Below are 12,906 nucleotides of genomic sequence, written 5' to 3' on the forward strand. Positions count from 1 at the left end.
CTCGGTGTCCTCGCATTATGATATTAGTCTTTATAAGGTTGTGTCCTCGAGCTGCTCCATCTGTAGATGTGGCGTCTGCTATTGAGTCACAGCAGCCCCACTCAGAGAGATATGAGGACTGGAGAGGACGGAGGCTGTATCTGTGTCAACACCACCTGCGACAGGCTGATGGTAACACACCCAGCCTGAAAGTGCCACAGTAAGCTTTTATATATCTTGTGAAAAGCGTTAAACAAACTGTATTTTCCCTGAAGGCTTTTATACACCGAGCAATGTTTAGAAATGCTACAATAAATGAATTAGAGCAGGGGTACTAGTTATGGGATATACGGACAGTAATTTATATCATGGTATAATTGGTGTTTTGGGTATATATCACTGTATAAACATATATGTTTGCAAAAAACACCACTAGATGCTCAAGTAGACCTGTCGAGGTCAATATTGGCTGGGGATGTCCTTTCTTTTTTAATTGGAAAGCGTTTTTAAAAATCAAAGTAGATCTGAAATATTTTATTGCGCAAAATAATGAAAAAATTGAACTGTACATGTACATTTTTCTGTAAATTTATGAAGTCAAGTACAGCTTGGTCAAATTTTACACGTAATTTGCCTCATAAGTGCATCTCGTCCACTCGCGCCTCTGACCAGCAGACCCTGCTGGAATTTGGAAAATATTACAGTCATTCATGCTTCAGTACCAGCTGGTCCATGGCTTGTTTTGTGCAAATAGCCATAAGACCGTGGGGGGTCGTCTGATGCAGCTGATTCACTGGCAACCCGAGAGGAATTAGACAGTCACTCTGATGGCCATATTAGTCAAAGGCTGACCCCAAATGACCGGCTATTCATTTAGATCTGCTTCTCTGAAGATGAAGTGGAGCACTTCAGATGAAACAGGGCCTGGGAGTGTTGGTGTTCCAGCAGAGACTCTCACCCTCTCTCACCCCTTTCTTTCTCTCTCTGGCATTCCTTGTCTCACGCTCTCTCTCCTTCTCTGTCCCCTTCTCTTTCTCTCTGTCTGTTTCTCTCTCCCTCTGTCTGTCTTTCTCATTTTTCTTTGTTTTTCTCTCCTTTTTTATTTCTCTTTCCATCTAATTCTCTCGCTCTCTCTGTCTCCACACACACAAACACACACATTTTGATATGCTATCCTATCATACCTAATATGCTGTTGGTCCTTGTTCCACCAAAACAGCTATGACGCACTGAGGTACCAACTCTACAGACCTCTGAAGTTGCCCTGTGCTGTTTGGCACCAAGATGTTAGCAGCAGATCCTTGTCCTATAAACTGCAATTGTGAGCTCGAGCTGCCGCAAATTGGACTCATTGTTCCTGTACATCCCACAGATGCTCAATCAGATTGAGCTGGGTGGAATTTGGAGGCCAGGATAACACCTTGAACTCTTTCTCGTGTTCCTCAAACCATTCCTGAATGATGTGTGCAGTGTGGCAGAGCGCATTATCCTGCTGAAAGAGGCCTCTGCCATCAGGGAATGCCATCACCACCAGGGTTACACCTGGTCCTCTACTATGTTAGGTGGCACGTGTCAAATTGACATCCATTGATGTCCGAACCCAGGGTTCCCTGGCAGAACTTTGACCTGAATGTCACACTCCCTCCGCTGGCTAGTCTTCTTCGGACGGTGCATCCTGGAGCCATCACTTTCCCAGGAATTCATTGTACCAGGTGATCTCCTTCAACTGCTCCAAGGTCCAGATCCAATGCTTGCATGCCCAAAGTTAATGCTTTTGATGCTGGACAGGGGTTAGCATTGGTGCTCAGACCAAGTGTCAAAATTAACTATGTACAGAAATATTTCATTACATAATTGCATTTAAATGATAGTGAAACTGAATTAACAACTAAAGATTAAAGAAAGGTTCGTTTTAATAAACAAGTCTTTTTAGTCAAAGCCAGGAAGTTTATTTAATGCACACATTGCGTTCAGTTCTCACAGAAAAAAAGCTGGCAGAATCACCAATGTGTCAAACAGTGAAACAGTAGGGGAATTTTGAAGGCACAGCACATTTAAAACCAAACTGCAATTAAATCAGGCTCTCCCTGAAGCTGTTTCATTGTTGAACTGCTAATTGAGGCCTCAGAGGGAAGAGCTGTAGCTTTGTCCAGTGGTCACACCTTTTACTTGTTCAGAAATGATGAGGGGCTTTTTAGCAATGTGCCCTCTAACAGTAATGACATCTTCCTCAGTCTTGCATTCTTATATGGGATAAAATTAGCACCTATCTGGCTTTCTGTGTAGCTCTAATTGCTGAGTATGTAGCTCAGATCAAGTGTAAAGAGTCTTCCCCTGAGTTTAGTGCGGTCTGTGTCCGGACGAGGTGTTGCAGAGCCTCCTCAGATCTGCTCTTGCTCTTCATGTGGTTGCCAGGCAGGCTGTGGAAAATTTTCCAGCATTCAGAAAGCCAAGTTGGTTAGAAAACAAGTATTCTGACACCACAAATTACAGATTTGGAGTCTGTGGAAGACGAAACCGTTGAACTGCTAATTGAAGCCTCAGGCCTGTTACAGTGGAAAAGCTACTGCTTTGTTCAGGGGTTCACCTTTTGTTCACCCTTTTAACCTCTTTAACTACTTGAGACCACCAGCATTTCCAAAATGCACTTCGTCATATTGTTCATAACTTTCATATTTCATTCGCTACATTCCAAAGGTGGGTGTCATATAAGGCTGTAACTGTCTTCTTTCCAGTCAAATAGTTGGGTGATGTAACCCTAAAATAATACAGTGTCTGAGGTTTTTGGCTTTCAGCAGTAAATTGTAAGCAAATAGCAGTATGTGTGATCATAAAAAATGTGTTGTGTATATTTGAGGAGCTTTTAATAAATAAAATGAAGAATTTGCATTTATTTCATGCAGTTACTGAATAATTTGCCTTACAATTTGATCATGTAAATTCAGATGGAAAAACCTAAATATGAGGCTATGAGGAATGGTTTTGGCCCAATCGTCTTGTCTTCAGTTCAAAGTTACGAGGTTCCCATGGACTCGTGATGGCAATTTCCAAATCCTACATGAAATCTAAGTCAAGACCATGCGAGCACCTTCACTTTCCTTTATAGAAAGTGCTCCTCTCTGCTATCCCAGTTGGCCCAAACCTTAAGTCCAATGATGGCAACACAATATTATTGAACCAGTTGCACTGGCAGAGATGTTTAAGTGTTAGAGACTTGTAGCTTTTTCCGTTTGAGTATTGTTTACTAATGTTCTCCCGGACAATTTCAGAAAGCTTCCTTCAGCATGATTGCCATTTGTTGTGTGAAACCTTCGAACCAAGTGCAACCTGTTTTATATTTGAAGATAGAAAGTTTCCTCTGCAGCATTCATAGCTAGAACTTGTTGTAACATACAATTTTTATGTATATATAAATTGTGTATGTATATGTTTATATACATATAAACTATGTATGTACATGGTAATGTTTAACAGAGAATAAATATACATTTATGTATACATGTACGATTTATCCCAGCAGTCATTTGGCAGAAGGCGCAAACACCCCAGACAGACAGCCGGTCTATCAGAGGGCAGACACATACATTCACACCTATGGGCAGTTTATTATTTTCAGGTTGCGTGACTACATGTCTTTGGACTACGGGAGGAAACACATACAGACACAAGGAGAACTCCACACAGAAAGGGCTGTGATCACCTGGCCGGGGAATTGAACCCAGGTCCTTCTTGAAACAGTGTTATCCACTGTACCAGTGTGCCATCCTGTACCAGGAAATGACAATGTGTGTAAATTTGAAGTGTATATATATGCACTAACAAAGGAATAAAAAGTGTGTTTATTTGTTTCCCCTCACTGTGGTGTAAGAGATGACTTGTAGCTGGGTGGTTTGGTAAGATTAGGGTTTCCCAGATACTGCATAGCATTTTAAATGGAGATTGTCCATTTACTGATTTGTCTTTGCACTTTACAAAGTCACTGTCAGATTCCTAATTGCACCAGAGTGTAGTACATTCATTTGCATTGCAGAGTATGCAGAGTTTCCAGCCCCTTATTGGTCACCTTGTTACCAACGAGACCCAGTCTGTGCATATGTAGTGTGACTGCGGCTTTACTAGGCTCGGCTAGCTCTATGGAGCACAGTGCATGCCACTGAATCACCTCACCCTCATTCATCGCTCTGAAATCAGGAGCCCTTATTGAGCAGTGGCGCTTTTCAATGTCTGAGTGGCTTTTTTCCATTATGTTCCTCTGTAGTCTGCTGCAGCAGACGGGAAACAGAAAGCCGTGACCCAGCATCAGTGAGACCTCCGGTTATTGAGAATACAGTATGAGTCACTGAAGCAATTCAGGTATTATTCAGTCACAATGAAGCCTTCAGATCGGGGCAACCTGCTGCGCTCTCTTTCCGTAAATTCCTTTTGATAGTCTTCATATAAGCAGCATGTTATGCCTTTTTTTGGCTGACTGAAACTCGTTTGAGAAGGGATGAGGAGGGATGATGTGTGCCTGAGTAAGCAGTGGTATTGTGACAGGTAGTGGACGGTCAATGTGGGGACTGAAGTTTCGAAGTAAAGGGAAGGGAATTGGCAGAATAAAGGTAAAGCAACAGTTTGCTTCTTTAATTTTGCATTGGAGCTGGAAAGCTAATGTACTTAAAAAATGCTGTCCAAAATTCAGAGACCATCATTTCCAATCAAAACTACCATATGGATAAAATAGCTAAAGGTTACATGGAAGCCTAAGTACATACACAGTTTTGGGACACCTACATATTACACCTATTAGAGCTTTTATGACTCCCATTATAAATTAATAGGCATTAATATGCAGTTGGTCCCCCTTTGCTGTCACTTATCTGAGAAGCTTTCTACAAGATTTTGAGTGTGTTTATGGGAATTTTTGCCCATTCATCCAGAAGAGCATTTGTGAGGTCAGACACTGATGTTGAAGGCCAGGCTCCATTCTAGTTCATCCCAAAGGTGTTGGATGGGGTTGAGGTCAGGACTCTGTGCAGGCCAGTCAAGTTCTTCCACACCAAACTCACTCAGCCAGGCCTTTATGGACCTTACTTTGAGCACTGGGGTTTAGTCATGCTGGAACAGAAAACGTTCTTCCTCAAACTGTTGGAAGCATAGAATTGTCCAAAATATCTTGGTCTGCTGAAGCATTAAGATTTCCCTTCAATGGATCTAAGGGTTCTCGACCAACCCCTAAGGGTTCCCTCCTCCACCAAACTTTACAGCTGGCACAGCTGGCAAACCCAGACTCGTACATCAGACTGACAGATAGATAAGCATGATTTCTCACTCCAAAGAATACATTTCCACTGCTCCAGAGTTGCTCTGCACCACTCCATCCGCTTGGTGATATATGGCTTGCTTACAGCTGCTCGGCCATGGAAATCCATGCCATGAATCTCCTGGTGCACGGTTTTTGTGCTGATGTTGATGCCAGAGAAGTTTTGGAAATCTTCAGGCTTTGAGTCAGCAGAGCATTGGTTCACTATGAGCCTCAGCACGCAGCGACCTGCACCTTAATCATTTTTGATGTCTGTTTTTGGAAACTTTTTTAATCTCCTGAGAAATATTCTCAAAAAAGAATACTGTTATTTGCTATCTGTATTCGCTTCATATCCAACTGCATATGTCTGGGCTGATGGATTGCAGATGGATAAATGCGCAAAATTGTGTAAATTAGATTTTTCTAAAAAAATCAGCACTTCAGGGCCAAACTTAGTCTGCCCGTCGACGCCACTAAGATGCTTAGACTACTAAACATTGGAAGTAAGCGCATTGCTTGCTGAAGTGGTTTTCCAAAGCCATTAGAGACTGCAATAACAGTTTGAGTGTGAATTAACTTACATCATTCAATCTCTTATTAAATCAGCACCTTAAGGAGGCACTGGAGTGATAAGAGGATCGCAGGCACGGCCTGCTGACTGGCCTGTGTTAGCCTATGGAGCGCAAGCCAATAAACCCGGGATGAATGAGGGCTATCAGGCATGGAGTGAGAGATGTGGAGCCCATGAATCTGATGTGATTAGTAAGCAGCTAGGGTCATTATATCCGTGTGATGATGTTAGGTTACCCTAACGCATCACCAGTACTGCAATTCACCTTTCATCAATAAATACTATGGTGACTTTTATTATGACAAGCATTTAATTGTATTAATTTAAACTTCTACTTATCTGAGGTCCAGGGGGATCCAGGCGAGGTAGGAGCCAGCTCACTGGTACCTATAAAGAAGAAAGTAGGAGGTTAAATATAGCTAGCTTAGCAATCATCATCATCAACCGCTTAGTCCAGATAGGGTCGCGGTAGCAGTTGGGAGAATCCCAGATGACCCAGTCCCCCGCAACTTCCTCCAGCTCATTCCTGGAGACATCAAGCCGCTCCCAGGCCAACTTAGAGATATAATCCCTCCAGTGGGTCCTAGGACGACCCTGGGGTCTTGTCCCAGTAGGCTGTTAGGCATCCAGGGGGCATCCGGATCAGATGCCCGAACCACCTCAACTGGCTCCTCTCAATGCGGAGGTCTAGCAACTCTACTCCGAACTCCTCCCGGATGACCAAGCACCTCACCGTATCAAACGGAATGTAGCCCACCACCCTGCAAAGAAACACATGTAAACTGGGTTGGCAAACTCCCATGCCCCCTCAACAATCTGTGAAAGGGTGAAAAGCTGGTCCATTGTTTCACAGTCGGGACAGAATCTACGTTGTTCCTCTTCAATCTCAGGTTCAACTATCAGTCGAAGGCTCTTTTACAGCACCTTGGCATAGACTTTCCCAGGGAGGCTGAGCAGTGTGATACCCTGATAGTTGGCACATGCCCTCTGGTCCTTTCTTAAAAATATGGACCACTACCTGGTCTGCCAGTCCAAAGGTACTGTTCCCGAGGTCCATGCAATCTTGCAGAGGTGTGTCAGCCATGACAGCCCCACAATATCCAGAGCCTTAAGCATCTCTGGACAAATCTCATCCATCCCTGGTGCCTTGCCACTGAAGAGCTTGACAGAGTTTGGTTCCAGAGCTGCCACTGTGGTTGGAGGTGAGCCCAACTATATCTGGTTGGTACCTCTCCATCTCCCGCACAAGCTCCAGCTCCCCCCCCTGTGAGGTTACATTCCACGCAACAAGAGCCAGTTTGTGCTGCAGGGGCCTAGGCCACCAAGGGCCTCGTTACAATCTCACACTACCTATATGGCGCTGCACCGCTCCTCCATGTTGGACCTTGCAGGTGTTGGGCCCACATGGTCTCCCATGTGAGGGACGCTAACCCCAGTCCTGGCTCCAGTGGGAGGTCTCGGTAACCCTCTCCTGGGCACGGATTGTCTGCGTCCATTTCAAACTTTTGAAAGCGTGTGTAACAAGATATCAACCAAATGGATTTTGAGTTTGTACTCTCCTCTGATCTGCATGAAATGAAAAGGCTAAAAACTTGGTTAAAATCAGCACTGATTGCATCAACTTAGGGCTGAGTAGTGTAACAATATTGGTAACACTTTATTTGGTGGTCCTTTGTAGATAATTAATCAACTCAACAGATTATCAGTAACACATCGACAACACAGCAGTGAAGTAGCAGTAGTGAAGCATCTGAATTCACTGAAGTAAATATCTTGTAGATGTTCTGTTAATACATTAAATTGATGTATTTTTAATATGTTACTTCCGTCTACTTATGCAAAACCTAACCTCACCAACCTTACCCAAAACCTAACCCTCACCCTGGCCCTAATCCTAACCCTAACCTTAATCTCAACCCAAAACCTAACCCTCATCCTGGCCCTAATCCTAACCCTAACCTCAATATCCACCCAAAACCTAATCTTAACCCTCACCCTAAGCCTAACCCTCATATGGTTTTGATGTTAATGAGAGTCTTTTGAGAGTTTGTTTCATCTAAAAGAACCACTCAAAATAAAGTGTCACCAAAGTGTTCATCATTATCGTGTCACAGTATGTCACAACATGCTTTTCATGAGTATTTTTCTGATTATTTTTCTGGAGATCATCTCACCAACTGCATGTTTAATTACAAAGAAAGCACAAGTCCTGTAATTGGATTCAGTGCTGTGTAGGATGTGAAATGTTGAATGTAAATTATTGTATTCTTTATTTTTGATGGTATTTTTTATGTGACCTAGGTTGGACATTGTGACATATCTTGTATCATGGAAACATCTTAAAGTATTGTGATATCACATTTTTGCCCTCCTTCACATGAAATTTAATCATTTCATTTTACTTGCAGTCGTGTTTTAATGATAGTACCATATTCTATAGATGTTGTTAAAACAAGTGTTTAGCCAAATAAACTGAGTAGATTAGTTGTGCAATTTTGTGTTTATGCAGATTTTTAACCGTTCTTCTAGAAGAGCATTTGTGAGGTCAGACACTGATGTTGGACGAGAAGGCCTGGCTCACAGTCTCCGCTCAAATTCATGTTGGAACAGGAAAGAGCCGTCCCCAAACTGTTCCCACAAAGTTGGGAGCATGAAATTGTCCAAAATCTCTTGGTCTGCTGAAGCATTAAGAGTTCTTGTCACTGGAACTAAGGGGCCGAGCCCAACTCCTAAAAACAACCCCACACCATAATCCCCCTTCCACCAAACTTTATATTTGGCACAATGCAGTCAGACAAGTACCGTTCTCCTGGCAACCGCCAAACCCAGACTGTTCCATCAGATTTCAAGATGGAGAAGCGTGATTGGTCACTCCAGAGAAAACATCTCCACTGCTCTAGAGTCCAGTGGCGGTGCTTTACACCACTGCATTCCACGCTTTGCATTGCACTTGGTGATGTAAGGCTTGGATGCAGCTGCTTGGCCATGGAAACTCATTCCATGAAGCTCTCTATGCTGTTCTTGAGCTAATCTGAAGGCCACATTAAGTTCAGAGGTCTGTTATGATTGACTCTGCAGAAAGTTGGTGACCTCTGTGCACTATGCTCCTCAGCATGCGCTGACCCCGTAATTTTATGTGGCCTACCACTTTGTGGCTGAGTTGCTGTCGTTCCTCATCACTTCCACTTTGTTATAATACCACTGACAATTGACTATGGAATATTTAGTAGTGAGGAAATTTCATCATTGGTTGCACAGGTGGCATCCTATCACGGTACCATGCTGTTCCTGAGAGCGACCCATTCTTTTACTAGGTTTTATACACCTGTGGCCATGGAAGTGACTGGAACACCTGAATTCAGTGAGTTCGATGGGTGAGTGAATACTTTTGGCAATATAGTGTATCTTTCTAGTTTTACAGCTGTGTTTTTGGATCGGCCCTTTGTTAATAAATCATACAGAACTAGCCTTGTCTGCGAGCATCTAGTTCCCTCTGCTACTGTTACATTACTGATGATTTGGGTTGGTGAGTCCAGATTTAAACCCTATAGAAAATATTTGGTCTCACATTGAATACAAACTAGCTTCTCAATGTTTTTGAGGCCATCAATGCTGGTTGGAACAGTATTGATGCTTCTTTCTGTAGAAGACTGTCCTCAATTTTTCCTACAACACATCAGCATTCAGAGAAATCAAGGGAAAAGCTATTAAAGTAAATAAGTACTATTTTCATCCATCCATCCATCCATCCATTTTCTAAGCCACTTCTCCGTCAGGGTCGCGGGGGGATGCTGGAGCCTATCCCAGCAGTCTTCGGGCGGAAGGCAGAAGTACTATTTTCTGACTAATAATTCATTGTTAAGACCCTTAAAAGTGTTTTGCCATTTTGGCCTTGGCCATTTTTTTTGCATGGGACGTTTATTTAAGCTTGTACCTGCAATATGGGCAACCATCACAGCCCCACTCTCTGAGAGTTATGTTCATGTGTCTGATGCTAAAATGTTGATAACTTACGAACTCATTTACTTAATGACCTGTAAAGCACATCTGCATTCTGGGATGATGCAAGGCAGCAGCAGAACACCTCAACCTGCTGTTTGATAAAGTAACAGAGCTCCCAGTGGAAACAAGCCAATTATGAGTGTATTAAAAATGCAGATGCAGTAGGCAGGCTATTAAGGAGATAATGAGTGATTTTAGGGGAGAGGAGGACCGGGGATGGGGATGTGTGTGTGGAGGTTGTGATGTTTTGCAGGTTTGGGAGGTACAGCATTAAAGCAAAATTGAGGGAAGTATGTCAAACGATAAGCCAAGTACTAAACAGAGGATAACGTCTTTAAAGGGCATCACACTAAAAAATGTTTTACAAGGGTCTTTGATTTGACTGTTATCACAGCTGCGGTGCTCAGGCCTCTGCAAATGCCAAAGATTCTACAATAATTTAGCCCGTATGAATCACTGAAGCAGGTTTTGCTGCTAGCCAATTAAAACAAACTTCTCAAATGCTTGTGTATAGAGAGATAAGCTTGCTTAGGCTAATGGCTTGCTTAGTGGTCTGAAATCTCAAATGGTAGCAAACAAGAACAGCTGTCTGTAAAATAGATTAAAGAGATTATTTAAATAAAAATATTAGAGTTTTTAAAAACTGAATAATAAACTAGGATTTTTCTCTAACATTCTCATATTGAAGAACCATGAGATGTCTGAAATCTGTACTCCACCAGAAGGCAGTATGGAATCTGCATTTTATGTTTGGGTCAGGATTTCTTAACTGTTTAATCCTAAAAATGAAGGCTAGAAAGACTACAGCAGTCGTCTAAAAGCTAGTGCACACTGGAGCTTTGCGCAGCACATGCACCATATAGAAATTAATTTTACATTCTAATATTAAACATTTAATAAAGTAAAACTGTTAGGTTTTATGTAATGTATAAACCTATCATGTTTTGTATCAGCTAAATTTTCACTCATATGGAAAATCTGGTAATTGACAATACACAAAAGGATTTTGCGTATATCCAACTTATATTAGCCATATATGGATATATATGTGACATATGGCAACTTATTTCAAACTGGCCATTTTCAAATATGAGACCAGCCATTTTATCAACAAAGCCTTGCATCACCGAAATGGTAACTTTACAGTAGAAGGTAAAAACCTACATTACTTTTAATGTAAGTCAATGGAACCAGACATTTTTTCAAGTAATTTTAGGCTGTTTCTTTTGGTCATTTTGTCATGACATTTACACACAGTGTAAAGGACAATAAGTATTTTCAAACTATGCCAAAAACGACAAAAATGGAGATTTTTTTTCTGACAACAGCAATGTACAGCAAATATGTACATATATGCCTGACCCTTTATGATGCATGTGCATGTATCACCATATATCGGATTTCCATATTTATTTTTCATGTTTTATTTTTATTTTATCATATGAATGAGTATTAAATTGGACTGAAATGCACTTACCTAATTCATGTAGGCCCTTTGAATAATAAATGTCTGTTGATATATGACGTGCTTTGTAATGTAAAATGTAAGTTTTGAATAAAGCTTGCCTAAACTACGCCCACCATGTGCTGTGGTTTTAAAGGGAACATATAGTTTTGTGAACAGCTAATAGTGTCTCATTAAAGGTGTGTAACGGGGAGCGAGGAGGCGGACGCACACGCTGAGATAAGCGAGATTTATTATGGGCAAATCCAGGGTCATAGTCAAAACGGTCCAGGGTCAAAGAGCCAACACGGAGAAAACGGGGTTGAGACATGACAGACCAGAATACAATGAACAACACAGAGATTCAAACGAAGCCAACAAACAGAACAATACATCAAACAAAGACCGGCAAACACAAAGGGCAAACACAGGGCTTAAATACACGGAACAATGAGGGACAGGTGAACACAATCAGGGGCGGAGTAACCAAACAGGGGGCAGGACTGAAACCAAAACAAACACACATGGACAAACCAAAACAAAAAGGCACATGGAGTGGGAGGAGCCAATCGTGACCAGGTGCAATGTTTAAGATTTTAACCAGATTGCAACCAACCATTGAATCCCACTCAAGCTCAGAATTAAAAGATCCTTATTAGTCCCACAACAGGGAAATTTCACCTCCGCATTTAACCCATCCATGAAGTGAGAAACAACATACACACTAGTGAACACACACACACTAGGGGGCAGTGAGCACACTTGCCCGGAGCGATGGGCAGCCCAATCCGCAGTGCCCGGGGAGCAGTTGGGAGTTAGGTGTCTCGTTCAAGGACACCTCAGTCACATACTGTCGGCTCTGGGGATCAAACCGGCGAACTTCCGGTCAAAGGGCCGGTTCCCTGACCTCCAGCCCATGACTGCCCCCAAAATGGCAAAATATTAAGCTTTTAACGGTCTTAACAACAAATAATTAGTCAGAAAAATAGCAAGAATGAAAAAGATAAAGGAACTTTCTATGGAATAGTTTTTCCCCTTCGACTTTAAAGGAGCAGTTCTGTAGTCGCCTGTCCCAATTTGTCCCGTTTTATTTTTATACTTTTGCTTCTTTGATGACAAGGATTCACCCTCTTGTGCTTTTTCTTGTGATAAATAATAAGTATCCTCTATTTGTCAAAAAAAAAAAAATTGGTTCTCAAATTTCACACAACGCAAAAAAAAAAAAAAAAATAGCCAGCACTGGGAGTAAACACTGATTCTTCTTCTTTCTGCATCTTCCAATGGGTGATGCGAAAGGTGCTTTCTAGAGCCAGTGTTTGGTTTGTCTGTTCTGGGCTATGGTAGAAACATGGCGATGCGGCATGCAGATAAAAGGGGTCATTCTAAGGTCACAACAATTCTTAGTTACAGGTGGTTATACACTACTCGAAACGGTTTTGTATATTGCATGTTCCATTATGGCTAATAGATCCCCCTGAATTTTACACACTGCACCTCTAACTAGTTTTTTTGCCACTGTGAGTGACACTATTCTGACTGAGGAGCAGTTCCTGTTGTTCTATCAGTTCCAGCTCCGGAGGTTTGTGAATTTGCAGGGTTAAAGTTCATCTAGTTCATCCCATGTTC

General features: G+C 42.0%; 1 protein-coding gene across 3 annotated transcripts in view; it reads left to right on the forward strand.

Annotated features, from left to right (window-relative positions):
* Positions 1-12,906, forward strand: part of stx1a (syntaxin 1A (brain)) — a 184,403-nt gene that overhangs the window by 50,748 nt on the left and 120,749 nt on the right. The gene's annotated exons all lie outside the window — the stretch shown is intronic.

Source organism: Pygocentrus nattereri, chromosome 19, assembly GCF_015220715.1.
Source record: "Pygocentrus nattereri isolate fPygNat1 chromosome 19, fPygNat1.pri, whole genome shotgun sequence".
Classification (NCBI taxonomy): Eukaryota; Metazoa; Chordata; class Actinopteri; order Characiformes; family Serrasalmidae; genus Pygocentrus; species Pygocentrus nattereri.